The sequence below is a fragment of the Cimex lectularius genome, unplaced genomic scaffold (assembly GCF_000648675.2).
Source record: "Cimex lectularius strain Harlan isolate CLEC.00 unplaced genomic scaffold, Clec_2.1 scaffold374, whole genome shotgun sequence".
In the NCBI taxonomy this organism is placed as follows: Eukaryota; Metazoa; Arthropoda; class Insecta; order Hemiptera; family Cimicidae; genus Cimex; species Cimex lectularius.
The window spans coordinates 279,899-290,567 of NW_019392920.1; positions in this window are offsets into that span (position 1 = coordinate 279,899).

Genomic DNA, 10,669 nt, shown 5'->3' on the forward strand with positions numbered 1-10,669 from the left:
TACATAAAAAGATTAATTAATTGAAAGAAGTAATTTGGCCAATAGACCGCTAAATATAAAGAATTTAAACAATGTTTATAAATCCCAGGCTTTGAAGACGATCTCAAACACCTTCGTCATACCAGATCGCATCCCACGATCTCCAAATAATCTTTTTCAAAAATGTCGGAAAATTTTCGTCATCTTTACAGTGTTGTCTGGTTTGCCTCTTGAAGATCCCCATGTTCTGATTGAAGCCACACCCTTACTTTAGTTGTTTACTTGCTCTAACAAGTTTTCTAAATACATCGAGTGCATGAATGTTGTGGTGCGATGAGCTTTTTTTAATGAATTTGGTGGTTGCTTAGGCCAGTACTTTAGATGATGTGATAATTTGCAGGTCATTAAATATTAACGAATTATTTCTTCTGGGCTCACCACCTATTCCTGACAAGAGGTGGAGCACGAAAAACCCGAAGTTGTAGAGTTAAGTTGCTGGTCGATTCGACTGAAGATAGACTTGCCACAAGTACCCCGTTTCGGTGGAGCATATGCCCAAAACGGCCCGATTAAGGTAACGTATATTAAATCGAATCTGAATGTGAAGATGTACCTTACATAAAGATCAATTAATTGAGAGAAGTTATTTGGTCAATCGGACATCGAAATATAATGGATTAAGTTCAAGTTTCTACCGTTGTTCTGCTTCCAATATTTGAGTTTAAATTCTTGTTGTTTTGGGAGTTTAGTAGAAGTTCGTATTTTCGTTCTTATTACTTTCATTTCGGCGAGTGTCCTGGAGACGAGAAAGTCTTCATCTGGCGAGCCAACTACGTCTATCCAGTTCCAGAGACGTCCAGCGAGGTTCGGCCTGACCCCTAAGGTACTTCATTTTGAATTTCAAATCACTAACTTTATCTGGCCAGATTTCGTGCGCGTTTTGGGCTTCAACAGGGCGTTTAGACTGTAATTCTGGGCATGTGATTGTCGCCCTGCATACCTGTAAATCTAATCTAATTTAGTTTTAACTTCTTTTTCTTATTTTTACTTATTCTTTTTTTTTATCCGTAATTTTCTTGCTTGCGACCGAACAGTGACCCCTAAGAGCTAAACTTATTTGCGATTAGTTAAATTGATGCGACAACTAGCCCTTTAACTTAGCGCCTGCATGTCGTTGTATGTGGCCACGTGAAAAGCTCTCTGCAGGCGTCAGGGCGGTGGTGTTGTTGATCCATGATGTAGATTATACGTTATTTGCAAATTACCTACACCAATATTAAAAATATTTATAAAGCGAAATAAAACTTTTTAAATATTATTTTAAAATTCAAGACTCAGATAAACCAAAATGATATTTCCAAATCAAGGACATGCAAAACACGTTAGAGTGTTGATAATTTATCAAGATCATGTGCGTACGACTATTTAGCATTTGGTTTAACAAACAAACAAAAAAAGAAAAAGAAAAAAGAGAATGGGAGAGTGAACAAAAGGAAAAATACAATTAAGGCGTACAGGGTGGTTACTGGTTATTGCCTGCCCCGGCCCATCGTTTCACTTAAAAGGTACAATAAACTGAGGTGTAAAGAAAAGTGGGCTCAGAACTGCGCGATGACAAGTGTAATGGCCGCTGACAAATTAAATTCCGCTCTTCCGTTGAATAAAAGATGAGTTGTGTTTGTGGGCCCGTTCTCCGCCGCCCCCGGCAACCCGCTTGTTTTGTAACCGGAGGCAATTATTTGGCCATTCGACCCGCCTCCACGCTAATCGCCACTTCCGTTCCTGACTAAATCATATTTCCATTGGATTTACATCTCTGTGGCGAAGGACGAAGGACAAGGATCGCCGGGAGACGAACGTCTGCAATTATTCGAGTCAGGATCACCGACAATGGACGGTAACAAACCGCCCTCATCAAAGGTGGCTGATTCCAACGAAGTTTATTTATTCCGAATATTGATTTATTTTTGGAATAAAACATCAGGGTAAAATGGTACACAGAGAGCCCTAAATCCTACATAATATGATATTATATATTTATAGAACTAATGTAATTACTACTGGTGCGTGGTACCAGTAATACAGTACTAACTCTTAATCTAGCAGAAGATTTTGAGTATATTAATTTTTATGCAAAGTAGGTTGAGATGAAAAATCAGTGGCACGTGCGAGACTCGAACCCACGACTTCGGGCTCTTTCCAGGCGCTCTACCACCTGAGCTATCGTGACTTCTGGCAATTATTTACGTTTTCCCTCTTCTTTCACCAATATTCAAACATCGGCATCGTAAAGCCAGAAACACATTTACCCGATGCTACCCGACGCAAATCAAAACTCCGATTTTCCATAAGGTTGCATTACCCCGTAAACATCTACCCGATGCTATGCGATCCTGTCCAGATTTTCGTCGGGTCGCATCGAGTACAGTCGAAGACAAAAGAACCGGACATATTTTTATTCAAACTACATGTATTATTGTCGTTATATTAATTACAACATATTTATTTTAATATAAACCAAATTAACTGTGATTAAAAATTAGTTAGTTTTTATTTTAAAAATTAATTTTAATGGTTTGGTAGAAAATTAATCAAAACACCGGAATACGATTTTTTGATATAATGAATTTAACTAACAATTTATTGTACTCGCTTCGGCGGTACATATACTAAAATTGGAACAATTTATTACATTATTACCATTTATTACACGGTTTTGCTCATAAAATTTAATTAACTATTTATTTCATAGCTTTGCTCGTAAAATTGCACCATTTTGTAATGTCGGAAGCATCAGAACAGGACACTCATATTTTTTGTAGTTTATTTCAAACTAAGTACATGTAATTTTGTCGTTATATTAATTGCAACATGTTATTTCAATGTAAACCAAATTAAACGAGATCAAAAATGCATAAGTTTTTATAAACATTGTTTAATTAGATGGTTAGGAGTAACTTTATTTAAAAATTTAAGTTTAACAAACAATTTATTAGATAGTTCTGCTCATAAAATTTAACTAACAATTTATTACAAGGTTTTGCTCAAAATAGTGCATTAAGAACAAAAGATGCGTTGCGATTGTGACAGTGATTATTGTCAAAGTTTATTTATTATTATTGATAAAAAGTTAAAAAGTAACAACAACGTTGTTTTAAAAGCCGATAAAGGAAATAATATAGTTATCATTGAAAATCAGAATGACGTTTCTAAAGTTGAAGAATTCCTAAATAATAATAAGTGTAAAGAAATACAAAAAGATCCCACCTTAAAACTAAAAACTCGAGTTCAAACAGCCATAAAAAATAGTGATTTTTTATTCTCAGATGACCAATATGCAGTTAAAAAACTAATACACTACACCGTAATATAAATTTTACATTGGAAATTGGCAAAGATGGTAGTTTGAACTTTTTAGACCTAATAATAAAAACCTAGTTGAAATAGATGGATATAGAAAACCCACAACTACAGACACTATGATATCAGCGGATTCTTCCCACCCATGGTCCCAAAAGGCTGCTGGTTTCATTTGGCTCATAGACCGGATGTTAAAACTTCCGCTAACACCTGATAACTATAAAAAAGAATTAAAAACTATTAAAACCTTAGCAAAAAACAACGGGTATCAAGAAGTGTTTATTGATAGGTTGCTAGTTAAAAGAATAAAAAAATTAACTTTAAACGAATCAACAATAGGACTCAGTCACCCCACCACAAATGAATCAGTAGGTTTCCGTTGTTTGCCATACATTGGTGAATTATCGCAAAAAGTTAGTAAAATTTTTAAACAAGAAGGTTTTAGAATAGCTTTTAGAAGTACGGGTTCACTTAAAAACATCCTCTCAAAACCTAAAGACAAAGTAGACAACTTGGCAAAAAGTGGGGTTTACCAACTCAATTGTAATGATTGTGATATTAAATATATAGGACAAAGCGGTAGAGAAATAAAAACAAGAGTAAAAGAACACTTGCCTAAATCGAGCAAATTTTCGGAATTTAAGGACCATCTAAAAGAAACAAAACATAATTTCAATTCAAATTTAAATACAAGAGTGTTACATAGTTTCAACAAAGGGAAAGAACTAGATTGGTTTGAGAAATTTGAAATTAAAAAATGTAAAATTGAACATGGTGATAAATGCATTAATAATATAACAGATTTTGATCTACCTCCCATTTTAAATATGTACATAAATAATATCAAACATCCAAATAATTAATCTAATTATTTTAATTGTTATTATTTTTATAGTAATTTATAGTAATATTAAGTATTTATTATTCTAATATTTATTTGTGTTATGATTTCCGCGTTTCGCACGTTCAAATTGAGCGTCATTAAAAAAATCAGCTGATAATTGGAACGTTGCGTTGGCGGAGGTATCAGCGGTTCACTTTGGCAATTCATGTCGAGAGACGTGGTTGTAGAAGTCCTTCAACCTGATGATGAACAAAAAAGCTCGAAATCCAGATCGTTGCAAAACAACTTACTGTGAGTAGGAACTATCCTTTTAAAAAGTATTAAAAAGTAGTGATTATTGTGGTAAACGTTGTGGACTGTACACGACCTTGTACTTGCGGCGGATAGATGTGCACACCCCAACAAAACGTAGCAAGGCGTCGGGTAGCGACGGGTAGCGTCGCATGGCGTAGCATCGGGTGTGTTCCCGGCTTAAAGCTGCTCGAAAACGTACGAAGAATTAGCAACGGGGATCGATATTGGGGGCGCATCACTAAGTACAACTATACTTATTAACTATTTTAATAAATTATCAACTTTAATCCTTTTAAAAAGATAGTTCCTACCCTCAGTAAGACTTTTTATATACTACAAAAAACAATCTAATAGAAATAGACGTATATAGAAAACCCACAATTACAGACACTATGATACCAGTGATGATGATGATACCAGATTCCCACCCATGGTCCCAAAAGGCTGCCGGTTTCATTTGGCTCATAGACTGTATGTTAAAACTTTCATTAACACCTGCTAACTATAAAAGAGAATTAGAAACTATTAAAATCTCAGCAAAAAACAATGGATATTGAGAAATATTTATTGATAGGTTAAAAGAATAAAAAATTAACTATAAAACAAGCAGCAATAGGACTCAACCACTCCACCATAAATGAATCATTAGGTTTCCGTTGTTTGCCATTCAGTGTAAAAGTTAGTAAAAGGAAAAAAGTTAGTAAAATTAGGAAAGTTAGTAAAATTCTTAAACAAGAATAGCTTTAAGAAATAAGTGTTCACTTAGAAACAACCTCTCAAAACCTAAAGATAAGGTAGACAACTTGGCAAAAATCTTACTGTGAGTAGGAACTATCTTTTTAAAAGGATTGAACACCGCATATTAGTATATTAATTTTTATGTAGGTTGCAAAAAATTGGTGTTACGAGCGAGAATCGACATCCAGACCATCTAATAATACCCCGGGGCTCATCTCACCTGACTCTACCACGTCACCCGCTCAGGACGATGATTTTTCATTTCGACTACTTTGCACATTCGTTAATGCTTTTAAAAAAGGATTGTAAAAATCGTAAACTGTCACCCAAAGCAAGATATTTTGTCGATCGTCACTGATTCTTTTAAATGGCCATTCATTTCTTCTAAATCGACTGATAAAAAAAATTGGACAAATGGTTTGTACGATCAAAGTCCAACCAAATTATAGAAGACATATAACAGTTGGGCCTGTTATTGTAGCCTGGCCGGCGCCACACTAGACGGAATGCGGTGGAAGTTTTTGTGACGGAAATTTCGAGACGAAAAATCCGCTCAACCCGAACAAGCCAGATATACAGCGAAATGAACGGAATGACTTCAACGACGGTTTGGATATGCAGTTGATAACGTGATTCACTTCACCTTATACGGTACAATGAAACAACTTTTCATTTTTGTATTCACAAGGCAATGGAGATGCAGAAGAGAAAGAAAGAACATTGGATTCATCCATTATTATGAAAAGGGTAGCACTTGGTCAATTACTGTATGGAGAACTTCGACGCTCTACTGTCAAGATCTTTCAGTACTATGGAATGACTATAGAAATTCTACAATAAATTGGTCAAAGTCCATCCTGGATCAACTTCACTTGTAGTTTGCGTGTCCGCCTGCCTACCACTTCCGTTCTATGCTTGTCCGTCGTCAATGTAGCGCACCCCATCTAACTTAACACTGTTTTGATCTGTTTAGACGGAACCCAGCTGAACATTCCGTCGCTAGTGCACCAACCGAGCTCGACGTTGACATTACGACGGAAATTTCCGTTCAGTCTGTCGCTGGCTTTGTGTTTTGAATGTAAGCTTGTGCAGTGGAAATTTCCGTCGCCAAAACTTCCGCCGCAATCCGTCTAGTGTGATGCCGGCCTAAATAGTGGACGCTCAGAAAACTTAAGTATATGCAAATTGGGGTATGAAGATCGTCTTCAAAAAACCAGATTATCTTCATGTTGGAGTATGGTAATTCAGTTATTTAAGTTTACTAAACGACTTGTAATGGGATGAATGGGTTTCAGTTTTGAACGTGGGACTGGGCGACGGTCCTCCCGAATGATAAATAACAAATTGAAACAGAAGGAGAGTTGAACAGACGCTGACGCAGACATTCCAGACTTCTCGGACTCCGTGGGAACAATGAAGCAGGTTCGCGAGTCAGTCCATGGCGAAGTTAGAAAGGAGTCAGATCTAGAATACGAGTGCCAATCCGGAAAGATGATCCTGGTAGCCCTTCTTTTGGTCTGCGTGTGAGTTCCGGCGGAAGGTGAGTGACTGGTTCCTTCTTCTGTCAGTAGCCTGGTCGTTAGTGTAGTTCGCGAGCCCCCTTTTTTCAATAATAAATAAAATAAAATAATGTAATTAAACATAAAATTAAATGTAATTTTATTATTATGAAAAATAAACGTTAGTAGATTCAAGGCGTATTATTTAGAGCCAACCTAACACGGCTCCCAACAGCCTTTCCTACCTAATTCCCTAGTCTCACATTACCGTCCTTGAGTCAAGAAGTGGAGGATAAAAATAAATGAAAATAAATGCCAGTACATTAATTTCACATTACCTCGAGCAGTCCTTCTTTCTGGAAACCTCAACCGTGTGGTCAGACCCACAATAAGTTGTGTTCTGTACGTATAACTATAATTAGGTTTTAGAAAAATATTTTCTTTACCGTGCTAATGTTTCGAACTTTATTGAGATCATCTTCAGGGCTCAAAGTGTTTGTAGAAAAATAAAACAGATTCTAGGAAAACAAGGATAAAGGAAGGTCTAAAAAATATTTCTATAAAGTAAAGTATAGTAAAGGCAAACAGGAAGGAAAATTCGAAATGTAGGTTGGGATGGGAAGTTGGTGTCCGAGTGAATCGAAGTCACGATAGCTCGAGTATTAGAACAGCGGCGTATTGACCCGAAGGTCGTGGGTTCGAATCCCGCTCGTGACACTAACTTTTTCATTTCAACCATTACCTTACATAAAGATTAATTAATGGAAGGAAGTTATTAGGTCAATCGGACCACGAAATATAATGGATTTTTATAAAGTGTAAAGTTGCTGAAAACACGCTACGCGTTTGAAATTGTAACAGTAGCAAATCATAGTTTTCAACCTCTTTGTAAAGTAAGCACTGAAAATAGTGCCTTTGTCAAAAGCTGAGGCAGGGATTCAATGGTCAAAGAACGAGTCAACATTTATTTAACTGTTATAGCTGGTCCGTAGAATTTCGCTGGCTGGCGTTTCTATCAGAAAGACGACGGTTGCAATGTGTCAAGCGGGGTTGGCCGATTCTCCCGATTGATTGCCGCTCCGTTAATTTAACAGTCGGAATCCTCCGGCAACCCCTTGAATGGCACTGTCTTGTTAGTGACTATAATCTATAATAGTTTCCTATCGAATAACCTGCTCGGATGAACAAGGCTGTTACGACTCTATTCGCCGCCCTCTACCCTTTCACACCATAACCTTGTTTTAATGTTGATATGGTTGAACCTGATACACTTTCGTATTTTATTGTGCTCAAAGGTATCCAAAATTTGGTCATTTTTGGCATCGTGGTCAATTTTCTCACTCTAACTGATATTTATAAGTTATAACTCTTTTAGATTAACGTGTATTGATGATCTTGACCAATTAATTTACATTATTGTGTTATTCCGCATAAAAAGCGAGAAACCGAAACTTGTTGACAGATCCAAAACCAGCTAAGCAAGGAAAACAAAACTGTCAGACATGACGAAATTATAATGGGTGTTATGTTTAGAGACCTCACACTTCACGGTACCCCAAAAAATACATAAACAAAACATTCACATAAGACCAGTCAAAATTGCCCAAAACTGAAGAAAAAAATTCACAAAGAACAAAACAAACATAAACGTAACGTTTTAGAACCATATCAGCAGGGATAAACACTGCATCAATTACAGGAACAGACACATGTAAACTCAGTCACAGCTACGCCAATATCATTAATCAAATTCAATATCGATAAGACACATATTTCAACATCTCATCACACAAAACATGTAACACATAAAATAATCATTACATTCCACACATCAAACATTTCTACATAGTCTAATTCTTCAACAATTTGGCTTTCCTTTCCATAATTATCCCAGTCTATATAACCCTGAAAGGATAATCAGGCCGAACCATTTTACCCATATTTTACCATTGTAGGCTCTTTTCAGCTCAAAGAAGCCTATGCCTCATATAAAAATGTCTTTCTATCCCGTCTTCCTTCCCCACTCCTTCAAAATCCAATGTATTAAAACGTAAAACATCAATGACTCACTGGCACTCTCAACACGACACTCAATAATGACACATCTACACAGAAAACAAACACTTTGAGTGAATACAAATACTTTGAATCTAAAATTGTATAAACTCATTTTTTTCACATCCTACATATATTTGTAAAATTTAAACAATGTTTATAAATCCCAGTCCCTGAAGATGATCTCAATAAAGACCGAAACGTTGGCACGATAGAGTAAATGTTTAGAAATGATAAATGATGGAGTGAGTGTGGTGTTCAATACTTTTTAAAAGGATAGTTCCTACTCACAGTAAGTTATTTTGCAACTTGTTCAAAATGGTGGTAGCGAGTGCTGTAGGATTTTTTGCAATCCTATGTTGTTTTACCTTCTCATCCAGATATTGGGATGTAATACCGATGTAAGTTGCCGGACAATTTAAACAATTGATTTTGTAAATTACGTCAGATTTATTTATTAATGATGTCGGATCTTTAGTTTTGGAAAACAGTGTGTGAATTGTTTTATAGTTAGTCCCTGAAGATGATCTCAATAAAGATTGAAACGTTGGCACGATAAACAAAATGTTTCTCTAAAACCTACGTCACGCCAGACCGCATCTCACGATCTCCAAATAACAATTAATATAAATTCATTAGATTTCGTGGTCCTATTGACCAAATAATATCTTTAAATTTTGAACTTTTTTAAATTGAAAAAAATTCATTAAGTTAAGAAAAAAGTAGTCATAATAACAATAATAGATAAATTGAAATAATAAATGCTACCTAAGGGATCAAAAATGAAGTGAAAAAATTGTAAAATCTTTCCATTAATTAAGGTTTTTAGTTGAGATAAAAAAGTCAGTGTCACGAGCGGGATTCGAACCCACGACCTTCGGTTAAATACGCCGCTGCTCTATCGTGACTTCGATCCCTCGGACATCAACCTCCCATCTCAACCCAACCTTTTGAATTTTTCCTCGTTCTTTTCATAACCATTTGTTTCCGAGAATCGAATATATTACACGACGTTTGAAAAACGGCAAAAAGGAGGGAAAATTCGAGAGGTGAGGTTGAGATGAGAGGTTGGTGCTCGAGTGGATCGAAATCACAATAGCTCAAGTGCGTATTTAACCGAAGGTCGTGGGTTCGAATCCCGATCGTGACACTGACTTTTTTTATCTCAACCAATACCTTGCATAAAGATTAATTAATATAAAGTTGATCAAAAAACAAAATCGGTTTACGGGTAGGAGCTAATCGCTACGATAATTACTACGTAGACTGCATTAATACTTTTAAAATTTAAAATTGTAAACTAAGCATTAGTGATTAGCTCTTCTGTTTACTGAAACCGGTCTGTGATGAAATCAAAGGGAAATGCGATTTAGCGCTTGATGTAGATTGCACTAACCCAAAGAATCGTGTAATTGGATAAATCGATTTACGGTTTTACTTGAATTGGCAATTATGTGATTTGTTTTAAGCGTTAACATTGCAGTTGTTGCACGTTGAGTGTCATTCGCAGACAATGTTCATCGATTTTTTCGACTGGCTTTAACATCAAAATCAGGTTAGGTGTAACAATAATCGTTCGATACGAGAAGTCGAGAAGAAATCACTGTTTAGATCAATTATGCAGCGATTGTGCTAAACGGCAAAAAACGTTCTTTTTTAACCTACCACCGATAGTGCAACGTTGGCTTTACGCTATCGGTATTTGCCATTTAAAACCGTTTTAATTACGCAGAACGGTTGTTTTTCCAATTACACAGCCCTCTGCTTGTAAAAACCTCTGGCTCAGTTTACCTCAGCGTAGAAGAGAAAATCGAAACATTCCGTTGTGATAGTACGCACTAACCGTGAGTTCCATGTATGATGGCGATGTAACACAAACTTGAATTATTACGATATAGCA